Source organism: Schistocerca piceifrons, unplaced genomic scaffold (genome assembly GCF_021461385.2).
Source record: "Schistocerca piceifrons isolate TAMUIC-IGC-003096 unplaced genomic scaffold, iqSchPice1.1 HiC_scaffold_2411, whole genome shotgun sequence".
Taxonomy (NCBI): Eukaryota; Metazoa; Arthropoda; class Insecta; order Orthoptera; family Acrididae; genus Schistocerca; species Schistocerca piceifrons.
Window position 1 is genome coordinate 12,850 of NW_025728351.1, and position 14,926 is coordinate 27,775.

The following is a 14,926-nucleotide window of genomic DNA, read 5'->3' on the forward strand; positions in this document are numbered from 1 at the left end:
CGCCCGCTAGTTCGGCAGTCGCTCTGCTGGCACGTCGGATTGCGGAAGGAAGTGCTTAAAATTACAATTCTGTTCATGTTTTATGTTGTAAAGTTGTTAGCTTGTAACGATGTAATGTTAATAAATAAATTTATAAAGCTCACAAAAAAAAATACACGAAGCACGTCCTTCCGGCTCATAAGTTTTGGAACTCAGGATTGCGTTCGCGCTAACGTGACGAATTGTCAATAAAAAAAAATGCGGCTGCTTTCGACCGAAAAGTAAGATTTTGTGTGTGTTGGGATAAGAACCGAATGCGAATTCTGCCATGCGCCTACATTATATGGGCGCCAACGGCCATACCATGTTGAGTACACCGGTTCTCGTCCGATCACCGAAGTTAAGCAACATCGGGCGTGGTTAGTACTTGGATGGGTGACCGCCTGGGAACACCACGTGCTGTTGGCTCCCCTTCATTTACTTTTTTTTTTTTTATACCGCCCTCTTTCCATACCACCGTTCTGTTGTGACAAAGATTCTTGCTTAAGCATTTTAAACTACTGTAGTGACCATAAGGTACGAAATTGCAGTAAATGTCTCAGTTTGAGGGAGAATGTGCTAACCAAGTTCGCCAGGAAGTCTTTGAAAACGACAAAACAGTACGAATAGGCAGATATGTTCTGAAATACGTCAGCGCCTGTTGTTGTGTAGCGGTGTACAATTCCTACTTCGATATGTAATCATAAAGTTATTCTTTAGTCGTCTCGTCTCGTCTCCTCATCTCCTGCAGACGTTTCTTGTGCTTGCGCTGTTATATGGGCCACGACCCGAGCGGCAGCGAGCGGCAGTCGAGCAAAGTCGGGACAAGTCGGGACGGGGACAGGCACAGGGACAGGAATGGTGCGAATGCACTGCAAATTACGCAAACACCTCGTCTGAGGCGAGGCGAGGCGAGGCGAGGAAGCTCACATCGCCAGCAGTGGCGCCCTCCAACAAGACACTGCCACACCCCGCACAGGCCACACGCCGGCCGGCCGCGCGCCAGCCCTCCTGCGCTGGACGCCAGGGACAAGATGCGTCTTCCGCGAGTGTCGAAGGCTGCACGCGCCAAGCGGATGACAGGAGGTGCAACGAGAAGCTGCGCGTCTCACACACACGGCGGCGCGCCCGCTAGTTCGGCAGTCGCTCTGCTGGCACGTCGGATTGCGGAAGGAAGTGCTTAAAATTACAATTCTGTTCATGTTTTATGTTGTAAAGTTGTTAGCTTGTAACGATGTAATGTTAATAAATAAATTTATAAAGCTCACAAAAAAAAAATACACGAAGCACGTCCTTCCGGCTCATAAGTTTTGGAACTCAGGATTGCGTTCGCGCTAACGTGACGAATTGTCAATAAAAAAAAATGCGGCTGCTTTCGACCGAAAAGTAAGATTTTGTGTGTGTTGGGATAAGAACCGAATGCGAATTCTGCCATGCGCCTACATTATATGGGCGCCAACGGCCATACCATGTTGAGTACACCGGTTCTCGTCCGATCACCGAAGTTAAGCAACATCGGGCGTGGTTAGTACTTGGATGGTTGACCGCCTGGGAACACCACGTGCTGTTGGCTCCCCTTCATTTACTTTTTTTTTTTTTATACCGCCCTCTTTCCATACCACCGTTCTGTTGTGACAAAGATTCTTGCTTAAGCATTTTAAACTACTGTAGTGACCATAAGGTACGAAATTGCAGTAAATGTCTCAGTTTGAGGGAGAATGTGCTAACCAAGTTCGCCAGGAAGTCTTTGAAAACGACAAAACAGTACGAATAGGCAGATATGTTCTGAAATACGTCAGCGCCTGTTGTTGTGTAGCGGTGTACAATTCCTACTTCGATATGTAATCATAAAGTTATTCTTTAGTCGTCTCGTCTCGTCTCCTCATCTCCTGCAGACGTTTCTTGTGCTTGCGCTGTTATATGGGCCACGACCCGAGCGGCAGCGAGCGGCAGTCGAGCAAAGTCGGGACAAGTCGGGACGGGGACAGGCACAGGGACAGGAATGGTGCGAATGCACTGCAAATTACGCAAACACCTCGTCTGAGGCGAGGCGAGGCGAGGCGAGGAAGCTCACATCGCCAGCAGTGGCGCCCTCCAACAAGACACTGCCACACCCCGCACAGGCCACACGCCGGCCGGCCGCGCGCCAGCCCTCCTGCGCTGGACGCCAGGGACAAGATGCGTCTTCCGCGAGTGTCGAAGGCTGCACGCGCCAAGCGGATGACAGGAGGTGCAACGAGAAGCTGCGCGTCTCACACACACGGCGGCGCGCCCGCTAGTTCGGCAGTCGCTCTGCTGGCACGTCGGATTGCGGAAGGAAGTGCTTAAAATTACAATTCTGTTCATGTTTTATGTTGTAAAGTTGTTAGCTTGTAACGATGTAATGTTAATAAATAAATTTATAAAGCTCACAAAAAAAAAATACACGAAGCACGTCCTTCCGGCTCATAAGTTTTGGAACTCAGGATTGCGTTCGCGCTAACGTGACGAATTGTCAATAAAAAAAAATGCGGCTGCTTTCGACCGAAAAGTAAGATTTTGTGTGTGTTGGGATAAGAACCGAATGCGAATTCTGCCATGCGCCTACATTATATGGGCGCCAACGGCCATACCATGTTGAGTACACCGGTTCTCGTCCGATCACCGAAGTTAAGCAACATCGGGCGTGGTTAGTACTTGGATGGTTGACCGCCTGGGAACACCACGTGCTGTTGGCTCCCCTTCATTTACTTTTTTTTTTTTTATACCGCCCTCTTTCCATACCACCGTTCTGTTGTGACAAAGATTCTTGCTTAAGCATTTTAAACTACTGTAGTGACCATAAGGTACGAAATTGCAGTAAATGTCTCAGTTTGAGGGAGAATGTGCTAACCAAGTTCGCCAGGAAGTCTTTGAAAACGACAAAACAGTACGAATAGGCAGATATGTTCTGAAATACGTCAGCGCCTGTTGTTGTGTAGCGGTGTACAATTCCTACTTCGATATGTAATCATAAAGTTATTCTTTAGTCGTCTCGTCTCGTCTCCTCATCTCCTGCAGACGTTTCTTGTGCTTGCGCTGTTATATGGGCCACGACCCGAGCGGCAGCGAGCGGCAGTCGAGCAAAGTCGGGACAAGTCGGGACGGGGACAGGCACAGGGACAGGAATGGTGCGAATGCACTGCAAATTACGCAAACACCTCGTCTGAGGCGAGGCGAGGCGAGGCGAGGAAGCTCACATCGCCAGCAGTGGCGCCCTCCAACAAGACACTGCCACACCCCGCACAGGCCACACGCCGGCCGGCCGCGCGCCAGCCCTCCTGCGCTGGACGCCAGGGACAAGATGCGTCTTCCGCGAGTGTCGAAGGCTGCACGCGCCAAGCGGATGACAGGAGGTGCAACGAGAAGCTGCGCGTCTCACACACACGGCGGCGCGCCCGCTAGTTCGGCAGTCGCTCTGCTGGCACGTCGGATTGCGGAAGGAAGTGCTTAAAATTACAATTCTGTTCATGTTTTATGTTGTAAAGTTGTTAGCTTGTAACGATGTAATGTTAATAAATAAATTTATAAAGCTCACAAAAAAAAAATACACGAAGCACGTCCTTCCGGCTCATAAGTTTTGGAACTCAGGATTGCGTTCGCGCTAACGTGACGAATTGTCAATAAAAAAAAATGCGGCTGCTTTCGACCGAAAAGTAAGATTTTGTGTGTGTTGGGATAAGAACCGAATGCGAATTCTGCCATGCGCCTACATTATATGGGCGCCAACGGCCATACCATGTTGAGTACACCGGTTCTCGTCCGATCACCGAAGTTAAGCAACATCGGGCGTGGTTAGTACTTGGATGGTTGACCGCCTGGGAACACCACGTGCTGTTGGCTCCCCTTCATTTACTTTTTTTTTTTTTATACCGCCCTCTTTCCATACCACCGTTCTGTTGTGACAAAGATTCTTGCTTAAGCATTTTAAACTACTGTAGTGACCATAAGGTACGAAATTGCAGTAAATGTCTCAGTTTGAGGGAGAATGTGCTAACCAAGTTCGCCAGGAAGTCTTTGAAAACGACAAAACAGTACGAATAGGCAGATATGTTCTGAAATACGTCAGCGCCTGTTGTTGTGTAGCGGTGTACAATTCCTACTTCGATATGTAATCATAAAGTTATTCTTTAGTCGTCTCGTCTCGTCTCCTCATCTCCTGCAGACGTTTCTTGTGCTTGCGCTGTTATATGGGCCACGACCCGAGCGGCAGCGAGCGGCAGTCGAGCAAAGTCGGGACAAGTCGGGACGGGGACAGGCACAGGGACAGGAATGGTGCGAATGCACTGCAAATTACGCAAACACCTCGTCTGAGGCGAGGCGAGGCGAGGCGAGGAAGCTCACATCGCCAGCAGTGGCGCCCTCCAACAAGACACTGCCACACCCCGCACAGGCCACACGCCGGCCGGCCGCGCGCCAGCCCTCCTGCGCTGGACGCCAGGGACAAGATGCGTCTTCCGCGAGTGTCGAAGGCTGCACGCGCCAAGCGGATGACAGGAGGTGCAACGAGAAGCTGCGCGTCTCACACACACGGCGGCGCGCCCGCTAGTTCGGCAGTCGCTCTGCTGGCACGTCGGATTGCGGAAGGAAGTGCTTAAAATTACAATTCTGTTCATGTTTTATGTTGTAAAGTTGTTAGCTTGTAACGATGTAATGTTAATAAATAAATTTATAAAGCTCACAAAAAAAAAATACACGAAGCACGTCCTTCCGGCTCATAAGTTTTGGAACTCAGGATTGCGTTCGCGCTAACGTGACGAATTGTCAATAAAAAAAAATGCGGCTGCTTTCGACCGAAAAGTAAGATTTTGTGTGTGTTGGGATAAGAACCGAATGCGAATTCTGCCATGCGCCTACATTATATGGGCGCCAACGGCCATACCATGTTGAGTACACCGGTTCTCGTCCGATCACCGAAGTTAAGCAACATCGGGCGTGGTTAGTACTTGGATGGTTGACCGCCTGGGAACACCACGTGCTGTTGGCTCCCCTTCATTTACTTTTTTTTTTTTTATACCGCCCTCTTTCCATACCACCGTTCTGTTGTGACAAAGATTCTTGCTTAAGCATTTTAAACTACTGTAGTGACCATAAGGTACGAAATTGCAGTAAATGTCTCAGTTTGAGGGAGAATGTGCTAACCAAGTTCGCCAGGAAGTCTTTGAAAACGACAAAACAGTACGAATAGGCAGATATGTTCTGAAATACGTCAGCGCCTGTTGTTGTGTAGCGGTGTACAATTCCTACTTCGATATGTAATCATAAAGTTATTCTTTAGTCGTCTCGTCTCGTCTCCTCATCTCCTGCAGACGTTTCTTGTGCTTGCGCTGTTATATGGGCCACGACCCGAGCGGCAGCGAGCGGCAGTCGAGCAAAGTCGGGACAAGTCGGGACGGGGACAGGCACAGGGACAGGAATGGTGCGAATGCACTGCAAATTACGCAAACACCTCGTCTGAGGCGAGGCGAGGCGAGGCGAGGAAGCTCACATCGCCAGCAGTGGCGCCCTCCAACAAGACACTGCCACACCCCGCACAGGCCACACGCCGGCCGGCCGCGCGCCAGCCCTCCTGCGCTGGACGCCAGGGACAAGATGCGTCTTCCGCGAGTGTCGAAGGCTGCACGCGCCAAGCGGATGACAGGAGGTGCAACGAGAAGCTGCGCGTCTCACACACACGGCGGCGCGCCCGCTAGTTCGGCAGTCGCTCTGCTGGCACGTCGGATTGCGGAAGGAAGTGCTTAAAATTACAATTCTGTTCATGTTTTATGTTGTAAAGTTGTTAGCTTGTAACGATGTAATGTTAATAAATAAATTTATAAAGCTCACAAAAAAAAATACACGAAGCACGTCCTTCCGGCTCATAAGTTTTGGAACTCAGGATTGCGTTCGCGCTAACGTGACGAATTGTCAATAAAAAAAAATGCGGCTGCTTTCGACCGAAAAGTAAGATTTTGTGTGTGTTGGGATAAGAACCGAATGCGAATTCTGCCATGCGCCTACATTATATGGGCGCCAACGGCCATACCATGTTGAGTACACCGGTTCTCGTCCGATCACCGAAGTTAAGCAACATCGGGCGTGGTTAGTACTTGGATGGGTGACCGCCTGGGAACACCACGTGCTGTTGGCTCCCCTTCATTTACTTTTTTTTTTTTTATACCGCCCTCTTTCCATACCACCGTTCTGTTGTGACAAAGATTCTTGCTTAAGCATTTTAAACTACTGTAGTGACCATAAGGTACGAAATTGCAGTAAATGTCTCAGTTTGAGGGAGAATGTGCTAACCAAGTTCGCCAGGAAGTCTTTGAAAACGACAAAACAGTACGAATAGGCAGATATGTTCTGAAATACGTCAGCGCCTGTTGTTGTGTAGCGGTGTACAATTCCTACTTCGATATGTAATCATAAAGTTATTCTTTAGTCGTCTCGTCTCGTCTCCTCATCTCCTGCAGACGTTTCTTGTGCTTGCGCTGTTATATGGGCCACGACCCGAGCGGCAGCGAGCGGCAGTCGAGCAAAGTCGGGACAAGTCGGGACGGGGACAGGCACAGGGACAGGAATGGTGCGAATGCACTGCAAATTACGCAAACACCTCGTCTGAGGCGAGGCGAGGAAGCTCACATCGCCAGCAGTGGCGCCCTCCAACAAGACACTGCCACACCCCGCACAGGCCACACGCCGGCCGGCCGCGCGCCAGCCCTCCTGCGCTGGACGCCAGGGACAAGATGCGTCTTCCGCGAGTGTCGAAGGCTGCACGCGCCAAGCGGATGACAGGAGGTGCAACGAGAAGCTGCGCGTCTCACACACACGGCGGCGCGCCCGCTAGTTCGGCAGTCGCTCTGCTGGCACGTCGGATTGCGGAAGGAAGTGCTTAAAATTACAATTCTGTTCATGTTTTATGTTGTAAAGTTGTTAGCTTGTAACGATGTAATGTTAATAAATAAATTTATAAAGCTCACAAAAAAAAAATACACGAAGCACGTCCTTCCGGCTCATAAGTTTTGGAACTCAGGATTGCGTTCGCGCTAACGTGACGAATTGTCAATAAAAAAAAATGCGGCTGCTTTCGACCGAAAAGTAAGATTTTGTGTGTGTTGGGATAAGAACCGAATGCGAATTCTGCCATGCGCCTACATTATATGGGCGCCAACGGCCATACCATGTTGAGTACACCGGTTCTCGTCCGATCACCGAAGTTAAGCAACATCGGGCGTGGTTAGTACTTGGATGGTTGACCGCCTGGGAACACCACGTGCTGTTGGCTCCCCTTCATTTACTTTTTTTTTTTTTATACCGCCCTCTTTCCATACCACCGTTCTGTTGTGACAAAGATTCTTGCTTAAGCATTTTAAACTACTGTAGTGACCATAAGGTACGAAATTGCAGTAAATGTCTCAGTTTGAGGGAGAATGTGCTAACCAAGTTCGCCAGGAAGTCTTTGAAAACGACAAAACAGTACGAATAGGCAGATATGTTCTGAAATACGTCAGCGCCTGTTGTTGTGTAGCGGTGTACAATTCCTACTTCGATATGTAATCATAAAGTTATTCTTTAGTCGTCTCGTCTCGTCTCCTCATCTCCTGCAGACGTTTCTTGTGCTTGCGCTGTTATATGGGCCACGACCCGAGCGGCAGCGAGCGGCAGTCGAGCAAAGTCGGGACAAGTCGGGACGGGGACAGGCACAGGGACAGGAATGGTGCGAATGCACTGCAAATTACGCAAACACCTCGTCTGAGGCGAGGCGAGGCGAGGCGAGGAAGCTCACATCGCCAGCAGTGGCGCCCTCCAACAAGACACTGCCACACCCCGCACAGGCCACACGCCGGCCGGCCGCGCGCCAGCCCTCCTGCGCTGGACGCCAGGGACAAGATGCGTCTTCCGCGAGTGTCGAAGGCTGCACGCGCCAAGCGGATGACAGGAGGTGCAACGAGAAGCTGCGCGTCTCACACACACGGCGGCGCGCCCGCTAGTTCGGCAGTCGCTCTGCTGGCACGTCGGATTGCGGAAGGAAGTGCTTAAAATTACAATTCTGTTCATGTTTTATGTTGTAAAGTTGTTAGCTTGTAACGATGTAATGTTAATAAATAAATTTATAAAGCTCACAAAAAAAAATACACGAAGCACGTCCTTCCGGCTCATAAGTTTTGGAACTCAGGATTGCGTTCGCGCTAACGTGACGAATTGTCAATAAAAAAAAATGCGGCTGCTTTCGACCGAAAAGTAAGATTTTGTGTGTGTTGGGATAAGAACCGAATGCGAATTCTGCCATGCGCCTACATTATATGGGCGCCAACGGCCATACCATGTTGAGTACACCGGTTCTCGTCCGATCACCGAAGTTAAGCAACATCGGGCGTGGTTAGTACTTGGATGGGTGACCGCCTGGGAACACCACGTGCTGTTGGCTCCCCTTCATTTACTTTTTTTTTTTTTATACCGCCCTCTTTCCATACCACCGTTCTGTTGTGACAAAGATTCTTGCTTAAGCATTTTAAACTACTGTAGTGACCATAAGGTACGAAATTGCAGTAAATGTCTCAGTTTGAGGGAGAATGTGCTAACCAAGTTCGCCAGGAAGTCTTTGAAAACGACAAAACAGTACGAATAGGCAGATATGTTCTGAAATACGTCAGCGCCTGTTGTTGTGTAGCGGTGTACAATTCCTACTTCGATATGTAATCATAAAGTTATTCTTTAGTCGTCTCGTCTCGTCTCCTCATCTCCTGCAGACGTTTCTTGTGCTTGCGCTGTTATATGGGCCACGACCCGAGCGGCAGCGAGCGGCAGTCGAGCAAAGTCGGGACAAGTCGGGACGGGGACAGGCACAGGGACAGGAATGGTGCGAATGCACTGCAAATTACGCAAACACCTCGTCTGAGGCGAGGCGAGGAAGCTCACATCGCCAGCAGTGGCGCCCTCCAACAAGACACTGCCACACCCCGCACAGGCCACACGCCGGCCGGCCGCGCGCCAGCCCTCCTGCGCTGGACGCCAGGGACAAGATGCGTCTTCCGCGAGTGTCGAAGGCTGCACGCGCCAAGCGGATGACAGGAGGTGCAACGAGAAGCTGCGCGTCTCACACACACGGCGGCGCGCCCGCTAGTTCGGCAGTCGCTCTGCTGGCACGTCGGATTGCGGAAGGAAGTGCTTAAAATTACAATTCTGTTCATGTTTTATGTTGTAAAGTTGTTAGCTTGTAACGATGTAATGTTAATAAATAAATTTATAAAGCTCACAAAAAAAAAAATACACGAAGCACGTCCTTCCGGCTCATAAGTTTTGGAACTCAGGATTGCGTTCGCGCTAACGTGACGAATTGTCAATAAAAAAAAATGCGGCTGCTTTCGACCGAAAAGTAAGATTTTGTGTGTGTTGGGATAAGAACCGAATGCGAATTCTGCCATGCGCCTACATTATATGGGCGCCAACGGCCATACCATGTTGAGTACACCGGTTCTCGTCCGATCACCGAAGTTAAGCAACATCGGGCGTGGTTAGTACTTGGATGGGTGACCGCCTGGGAACACCACGTGCTGTTGGCTCCCCTTCATTTACTTTTTTTTTTTTTATACCGCCCTCTTTCCATACCACCGTTCTGTTGTGACAAAGATTCTTGCTTAAGCATTTTAAACTACTGTAGTGACCATAAGGTACGAAATTGCAGTAAATGTCTCAGTTTGAGGGAGAATGTGCTAACCAAGTTCGCCAGGAAGTCTTTGAAAACGACAAAACAGTACGAATAGGCAGATATGTTCTGAAATACGTCAGCGCCTGTTGTTGTGTAGCGGTGTACAATTCCTACTTCGATATGTAATCATAAAGTTATTCTTTAGTCGTCTCGTCTCGTCTCCTCATCTCCTGCAGACGTTTCTTGTGCTTGCGCTGTTATATGGGCCACGACCCGAGCGGCAGCGAGCGGCAGTCGAGCAAAGTCGGGACAAGTCGGGACGGGGACAGGCACAGGGACAGGAATGGTGCGAATGCACTGCAAATTACGCAAACACCTCGTCTGAGGCGAGGCGAGGAAGCTCACATCGCCAGCAGTGGCGCCCTCCAACAAGACACTGCCACACCCCGCACAGGCCACACGCCGGCCGGCCGCGCGCCAGCCCTCCTGCGCTGGACGCCAGGGACAAGATGCGTCTTCCGCGAGTGTCGAAGGCTGCACGCGCCAAGCGGATGACAGGAGGTGCAACGAGAAGCTGCGCGTCTCACACACACGGCGGCGCGCCCGCTAGTTCGGCAGTCGCTCTGCTGGCACGTCGGATTGCGGAAGGAAGTGCTTAAAATTACAATTCTGTTCATGTTTTATGTTGTAAAGTTGTTAGCTTGTAACGATGTAATGTTAATAAATAAATTTATAAAGCTCACAAAAAAAAAAATACACGAAGCACGTCCTTCCGGCTCATAAGTTTTGGAACTCAGGATTGCGTTCGCGCTAACGTGACGAATTGTCAATAAAAAAAAATGCGGCTGCTTTCGACCGAAAAGTAAGATTTTGTGTGTGTTGGGATAAGAACCGAATGCGAATTCTGCCATGCGCCTACATTATATGGGCGCCAACGGCCATACCATGTTGAGTACACCGGTTCTCGTCCGATCACCGAAGTTAAGCAACATCGGGCGTGGTTAGTACTTGGATGGGTGACCGCCTGGGAACACCACGTGCTGTTGGCTCCCCTTCATTTACTTTTTTTTTTTTTATACCGCCCTCTTTCCATACCACCGTTCTGTTGTGACAAAGATTCTTGCTTAAGCATTTTAAACTACTGTAGTGACCATAAGGTACGAAATTGCAGTAAATGTCTCAGTTTGAGGGAGAATGTGCTAACCAAGTTCGCCAGGAAGTCTTTGAAAACGACAAAACAGTACGAATAGGCAGATATGTTCTGAAATACGTCAGCGCCTGTTGTTGTGTAGCGGTGTACAATTCCTACTTCGATATGTAATCATAAAGTTATTCTTTAGTCGTCTCGTCTCGTCTCCTCATCTCCTGCAGACGTTTCTTGTGCTTGCGCTGTTATATGGGCCACGACCCGAGCGGCAGCGAGCGGCAGTCGAGCAAAGTCGGGACAAGTCGGGACGGGGACAGGCACAGGGACAGGAATGGTGCGAATGCACTGCAAATTACGCAAACACCTCGTCTGAGGCGAGGCGAGGCGAGGCGAGGAAGCTCACATCGCCAGCAGTGGCGCCCTCCAACAAGACACTGCCACACCCCGCACAGGCCACACGCCGGCCGGCCGCGCGCCAGCCCTCCTGCGCTGGACGCCAGGGACAAGATGCGTCTTCCGCGAGTGTCGAAGGCTGCACGCGCCAAGCGGATGACAGGAGGTGCAACGAGAAGCTGCGCGTCTCACACACACGGCGGCGCGCCCGCTAGTTCGGCAGTCGCTCTGCTGGCACGTCGGATTGCGGAAGGAAGTGCTTAAAATTACAATTCTGTTCATGTTTTATGTTGTAAAGTTGTTAGCTTGTAACGATGTAATGTTAATAAATAAATTTATAAAGCTCACAAAAAAAAAATACACGAAGCACGTCCTTCCGGCTCATAAGTTTTGGAACTCAGGATTGCGTTCGCGCTAACGTGACGAATTGTCAATAAAAAAAAATGCGGCTGCTTTCGACCGAAAAGTAAGATTTTGTGTGTGTTGGGATAAGAACCGAATGCGAATTCTGCCATGCGCCTACATTATATGGGCGCCAACGGCCATACCATGTTGAGTACACCGGTTCTCGTCCGATCACCGAAGTTAAGCAACATCGGGCGTGGTTAGTACTTGGATGGTTGACCGCCTGGGAACACCACGTGCTGTTGGCTCCCCTTCATTTACTTTTTTTTTTTTTATACCGCCCTCTTTCCATACCACCGTTCTGTTGTGACAAAGATTCTTGCTTAAGCATTTTAAACTACTGTAGTGACCATAAGGTACGAAATTGCAGTAAATGTCTCAGTTTGAGGGAGAATGTGCTAACCAAGTTCGCCAGGAAGTCTTTGAAAACGACAAAACAGTACGAATAGGCAGATATGTTCTGAAATACGTCAGCGCCTGTTGTTGTGTAGCGGTGTACAATTCCTACTTCGATATGTAATCATAAAGTTATTCTTTAGTCGTCTCGTCTCGTCTCCTCATCTCCTGCAGACGTTTCTTGTGCTTGCGCTGTTATATGGGCCACGACCCGAGCGGCAGCGAGCGGCAGTCGAGCAAAGTCGGGACAAGTCGGGACGGGGACAGGCACAGGGACAGGAATGGTGCGAATGCACTGCAAATTACGCAAACACCTCGTCTGAGGCGAGGCGAGGCGAGGCGAGGAAGCTCACATCGCCAGCAGTGGCGCCCTCCAACAAGACACTGCCACACCCCGCACAGGCCACACGCCGGCCGGCCGCGCGCCAGCCCTCCTGCGCTGGACGCCAGGGACAAGATGCGTCTTCCGCGAGTGTCGAAGGCTGCACGCGCCAAGCGGATGACAGGAGGTGCAACGAGAAGCTGCGCGTCTCACACACACGGCGGCGCGCCCGCTAGTTCGGCAGTCGCTCTGCTGGCACGTCGGATTGCGGAAGGAAGTGCTTAAAATTACAATTCTGTTCATGTTTTATGTTGTAAAGTTGTTAGCTTGTAACGATGTAATGTTAATAAATAAATTTATAAAGCTCACAAAAAAAAATACACGAAGCACGTCCTTCCGGCTCATAAGTTTTGGAACTCAGGATTGCGTTCGCGCTAACGTGACGAATTGTCAATAAAAAAAAATGCGGCTGCTTTCGACCGAAAAGTAAGATTTTGTGTGTGTTGGGATAAGAACCGAATGCGAATTCTGCCATGCGCCTACATTATATGGGCGCCAACGGCCATACCATGTTGAGTACACCGGTTCTCGTCCGATCACCGAAGTTAAGCAACATCGGGCGTGGTTAGTACTTGGATGGGTGACCGCCTGGGAACACCACGTGCTGTTGGCTCCCCTTCATTTACTTTTTTTTTTTTTATACCGCCCTCTTTCCATACCACCGTTCTGTTGTGACAAAGATTCTTGCTTAAGCATTTTAAACTACTGTAGTGACCATAAGGTACGAAATTGCAGTAAATGTCTCAGTTTGAGGGAGAATGTGCTAACCAAGTTCGCCAGGAAGTCTTTGAAAACGACAAAACAGTACGAATAGGCAGATATGTTCTGAAATACGTCAGCGCCTGTTGTTGTGTAGCGGTGTACAATTCCTACTTCGATATGTAATCATAAAGTTATTCTTTAGTCGTCTCGTCTCGTCTCCTCATCTCCTGCAGACGTTTCTTGTGCTTGCGCTGTTATATGGGCCACGACCCGAGCGGCAGCGAGCGGCAGTCGAGCAAAGTCGGGACAAGTCGGGACGGGGACAGGCACAGGGACAGGAATGGTGCGAATGCACTGCAAATTACGCAAACACCTCGTCTGAGGCGAGGCGAGGCGAGGCGAGGAAGCTCACATCGCCAGCAGTGGCGCCCTCCAACAAGACACTGCCACACCCCGCACAGGCCACACGCCGGCCGGCCGCGCGCCAGCCCTCCTGCGCTGGACGCCAGGGACAAGATGCGTCTTCCGCGAGTGTCGAAGGCTGCACGCGCCAAGCGGATGACAGGAGGTGCAACGAGAAGCTGCGCGTCTCACACACACGGCGGCGCGCCCGCTAGTTCGGCAGTCGCTCTGCTGGCACGTCGGATTGCGGAAGGAAGTGCTTAAAATTACAATTCTGTTCATGTTTTATGTTGTAAAGTTGTTAGCTTGTAACGATGTAATGTTAATAAATAAATTTATAAAGCTCACAAAAAAAAAATACACGAAGCACGTCCTTCCGGCTCATAAGTTTTGGAACTCAGGATTGCGTTCGCGCTAACGTGACGAATTGTCAATAAAAAAAAATGCGGCTGCTTTCGACCGAAAAGTAAGATTTTGTGTGTGTTGGGATAAGAACCGAATGCGAATTCTGCCATGCGCCTACATTATATGGGCGCCAACGGCCATACCATGTTGAGTACACCGGTTCTCGTCCGATCACCGAAGTTAAGCAACATCGGGCGTGGTTAGTACTTGGATGGTTGACCGCCTGGGAACACCACGTGCTGTTGGCTCCCCTTCATTTACTTTTTTTTTTTTTATACCGCCCTCTTTCCATACCACCGTTCTGTTGTGACAAAGATTCTTGCTTAAGCATTTTAAACTACTGTAGTGACCATAAGGTACGAAATTGCAGTAAATGTCTCAGTTTGAGGGAGAATGTGCTAACCAAGTTCGCCAGGAAGTCTTTGAAAACGACAAAACAGTACGAATAGGCAGATATGTTCTGAAATACGTCAGCGCCTGTTGTTGTGTAGCGGTGTACAATTCCTACTTCGATATGTAATCATAAAGTTATTCTTTAGTCGTCTCGTCTCGTCTCCTCATCTCCTGCAGACGTTTCTTGTGCTTGCGCTGTTATATGGGCCACGACCCGAGCGGCAGCGAGCGGCAGTCGAGCAAAGTCGGGACAAGTCGGGACGGGGACAGGCACAGGGACAGGAATGGTGCGAATGCACTGCAAATTACGCAAACACCTCGTCTGAGGCGAGGCGAGGCGAGGCGAGGAAGCTCACATCGCCAGCAGTGGCGCCCTCCAACAAGACACTGCCACACCCCGCACAGGCCACACGCCGGCCGGCCGCGCGCCAGCCCTCCTGCGCTGGACGCCAGGGACAAGATGCGTCTTCCGCGAGTGTCGAAGGCTGCACGCGCCAAGCGGATGACAGGAGGTGCAACGAGAAGCTGCGCGTCTCACACACACGGCGGCGCGCCCGCTAGTTCGGCAGTCGCTCTGCTGGCACGTCGGATTGCGGAAGGAAGTGCTTAAAATTACAATTCTGTTCATGTTTTATGT

General features: G+C 50.2%; 13 non-coding genes across 13 annotated transcripts; all 13 read left to right on the forward strand.

The window, feature by feature from the left end:
- The first annotated feature begins 328 nt into the window (after positions 1 to 328).
- LOC124743072 lies at positions 329 to 447 on the forward strand. Its single transcript, XR_007010392.1, has one exon. It is a non-coding gene; the product is annotated as a 5S ribosomal RNA (ribosomal RNA).
- A 1,025-nt stretch (positions 448 to 1,472) lies between these two features.
- Positions 1,473 to 1,591, forward strand: LOC124743087. The gene has a single exon (XR_007010406.1). It is a non-coding gene; the product is annotated as a 5S ribosomal RNA (ribosomal RNA).
- Positions 1,592 to 2,616: 1,025 nt separating this feature from the next.
- On the forward strand, positions 2,617 to 2,735 carry LOC124743088. The gene has a single exon (XR_007010407.1). It is a non-coding gene; the product is annotated as a 5S ribosomal RNA (ribosomal RNA).
- A 1,025-nt stretch (positions 2,736 to 3,760) lies between these two features.
- Positions 3,761 to 3,879, forward strand: LOC124743090. The gene has a single exon (XR_007010408.1). It is a non-coding gene; the product is annotated as a 5S ribosomal RNA (ribosomal RNA).
- A 1,025-nt stretch (positions 3,880 to 4,904) lies between these two features.
- Positions 4,905 to 5,023, forward strand: LOC124743091. The gene has a single exon (XR_007010409.1). It is a non-coding gene; the product is annotated as a 5S ribosomal RNA (ribosomal RNA).
- Positions 5,024 to 6,047: 1,024 nt separating this feature from the next.
- LOC124743084 lies at positions 6,048 to 6,166 on the forward strand. Its single transcript, XR_007010403.1, has one exon. It is a non-coding gene; the product is annotated as a 5S ribosomal RNA (ribosomal RNA).
- Positions 6,167 to 7,181: 1,015 nt separating this feature from the next.
- LOC124743092 lies at positions 7,182 to 7,300 on the forward strand. Its single transcript, XR_007010410.1, has one exon. It is a non-coding gene; the product is annotated as a 5S ribosomal RNA (ribosomal RNA).
- A 1,024-nt stretch (positions 7,301 to 8,324) lies between these two features.
- LOC124743096 lies at positions 8,325 to 8,443 on the forward strand. The gene has a single exon (XR_007010414.1). It is a non-coding gene; the product is annotated as a 5S ribosomal RNA (ribosomal RNA).
- Positions 8,444 to 9,459: 1,016 nt separating this feature from the next.
- Positions 9,460 to 9,578, forward strand: LOC124743025. The gene has a single exon (XR_007010350.1). It is a non-coding gene; the product is annotated as a 5S ribosomal RNA (ribosomal RNA).
- A 1,016-nt stretch (positions 9,579 to 10,594) lies between these two features.
- Positions 10,595 to 10,713, forward strand: LOC124743038. Its single transcript, XR_007010361.1, has one exon. It is a non-coding gene; the product is annotated as a 5S ribosomal RNA (ribosomal RNA).
- Positions 10,714 to 11,738: 1,025 nt separating this feature from the next.
- On the forward strand, positions 11,739 to 11,857 carry LOC124743093. Its single transcript, XR_007010411.1, has one exon. It is a non-coding gene; the product is annotated as a 5S ribosomal RNA (ribosomal RNA).
- Positions 11,858 to 12,881: 1,024 nt separating this feature from the next.
- Positions 12,882 to 13,000, forward strand: LOC124743050. Its single transcript, XR_007010372.1, has one exon. It is a non-coding gene; the product is annotated as a 5S ribosomal RNA (ribosomal RNA).
- A 1,025-nt stretch (positions 13,001 to 14,025) lies between these two features.
- Positions 14,026 to 14,144, forward strand: LOC124743094. Its single transcript, XR_007010412.1, has one exon. It is a non-coding gene; the product is annotated as a 5S ribosomal RNA (ribosomal RNA).
- The last annotated feature ends 782 nt before the right edge of the window (positions 14,145 to 14,926 follow it).